Here is a 2,500-nt window from a genome sequence, read left to right as displayed (position 1 = left end):
AAAAACTTCTATATGTTTCACGGATAGACCCCGTGAAACGCTAGAAATTGGCGGGGATGTGTCTCTTGTGGCTCACGGGGCTGTTAGGGTGGCACAGAACTCCCTCGGAATGGGAAAAGGGGTCATTTTCGTGTTGCCACATTGCATAGGAACGCCATGAAACTTCCAGAGGCATTTGCAGCAGAAAGGCACGTGCACTCAAAAATTTTAATATTTTTCACGCATAGACCCCGTCAAACGCTAGAAGTTGGCGGGGATGTCTCTCTTGTGGCTCACGGGGCTGTTAGGGTCGCACAGAAATGCCTCGGAATGGGAAAACGGGTCATTTTTGTGTGGCCACATTGCATAGGAACGGCATGAAACTTCCAGAGGCATTTGCAGCAGGAATGCATGTGCACTCAAAAACGTCTATATTTTTCACGGATAGACCCCGTGAAACGCTATAAATTGGCGGGGATGTCTCTCTTGTGGCTCACGGGCGCTGTTACTTAGGGTCGCACAGAAATCCCTCGGAATGGGAAAAGGGGTCATTTTCGTGTTGCCACATTGCGTACGAACGGCATGAAACTTCCAGAGGCATCTGCAGCAGAAATGCATGTGCACTCAAAAACGTCTATATTTTTCACGGATAGACCCCGTGAAACGCTAGAAATTGGCGGGGATGTGTCTCTTGTGGCTCACGGGGCTGTTAGGGTCGCACAGAAATCCCTCGGAATGGGAAAACGGGTCATTTTCGTGTTGCCACAATTGGCATACGAACGGCATGAAACTTCCAGAGGCATTTGCAGCAGAAATGCATGTGCACTCAAAAACGTGAATATTTTTTCACGGATAGACCCCGTCAAACGCTCGAATTTGGCGGGGATGTTTCTCTTGTGGGTCACGGGGCTGTTCGGCTCGCACAGAACTCCCTTGGTCCACCTGATTCGTGCATACAGGCAGCAACTAAAACTCTGTAAACCTGCTGTGAGGACATCTAAACAGTGGACCAGTGAGGCTGTGGAAGATTTGCGGGCGTGCTTAGACTGTACTGACTGGGATATGTTCACGACTGCTACCAATAGTCTGGATGAACTCACAGAGGCTGTGTACATCAGCTTCTGTGAGGACTGCTGTATCCCAACACGTACCAGGGTGAACTTTAACAACAACAAGCCCTGGTTCTCAGCAAAGCTCAAAAGGTTGAGGTTGGAGAAGGAGGAAGCGTTTAGGAGTGGGGATAGAGACAGATTCAAGGAGTCGAAGAACAGGTTTAGCAAAGCGGTGAGAGAGGCTAAACGACTGTACTCAGAGACACTAAAACACCAGTTCTCTACTAACGACGCTGCTTCTGTCTGCCAAAGGGCTCAGGCACATCACCAACTACAAACCCAGAGCGCCCCACACCACTAACGACTCCCGCCTAGCCAACGACCTGAACGAGTTCTACCGTAGATTTGAAAGACAATTGGACTGTCCTGAACCACCCCTTCCCACCCAAGAGGCCCCATCCCCCACCCATACTACAGAAACGACTCTCTCCTTTCAGGAGGGAGAAGTTAATGGGCTTTTCAAGAGGCAGAATCCACGCAAAGCAGCCGGGCCGGACTCTGTCTCTCCAGCCACCCTCAGGCACTGCGCTGACCAGCTGTCTCCGGTGTTCACCAACATCTTTAACACCTCCCTGGAGACATGCCATGTACCAGCCTGTCTCAAGTCCTCCACCATCATCGCTGTGCCCAAAAAGCTAAGGCCAACAGGACTAAATGATTACAGACCGGTCGCCCTTACATCTGTGGTAATGAAGTCTTTTGAGCGCCTGCTCCTGGCACACCTCAAAGCCATCACAGACCCTCTCCTGGCCCCCCTTCAGTTTGCCTACAGAGCCAACAGGTCTGTGGACGACGCAGTTAACATGGCCCTCCACTTCACCCTACAGCATGTGGACGCCCCAGCATCCTACGCCAGGATCCTGTTTGTGGACTTCAGCTCTGCCTTCAACACCATCATCCCTGCCCTGCTTCAGGACAAGCTCTTCCAGCTGAACGTGCCCTACTCCACCTGCAGGTGGATCACAGACTTCCTCTCTGACAGGAAGCAGTGCGTTAAGCCGGGAACAGAAGTCTCTGACTCCAGGTCCATCAGCACGGGAACTCCTCAGGGCTGCGTCCTTTGCCCACTGCTCTTCTCCCTGTATACCAACAGCTGCGCCTCCAATCATCTGTCCGTCAAACTCTTGAAGTTTGTCGGACGACACCACCCTCATTGGGCTGATCTCTGGTGGGGATGAGTCTGACTATAGGTGGGAAGCTGACAACCTGGTGACCTGGTGTAGCCAGAACAACTTAGAGCTAAATGCTCTAAGGACAGTTGAGATGGTTGTGGACTTCAGGAAGAATACAGCCCCACTCACCGCCATCACCCTGTTAGACTCCGCAGTCAAAATTGTGGAGTCCTTCCGCTTCCTGGGCACTATTCTCTGCCGGGACCTCAAGTGGGAACTGAACATCAGCTCCCTCGC

This window comes from Petromyzon marinus, unplaced genomic scaffold (genome assembly GCF_048934315.1).
Source record: "Petromyzon marinus isolate PM22_M1 ecotype Great Lakes invasive population unplaced genomic scaffold, UKy_Petmar_22M1.pri1.0 PM_G_Scaffold_21, whole genome shotgun sequence".
Lineage (NCBI taxonomy): Eukaryota > Metazoa > Chordata > Hyperoartia > Petromyzontiformes > Petromyzontidae > Petromyzon > Petromyzon marinus.
Note: the sequence above shows the minus strand (reverse complement) of the source record.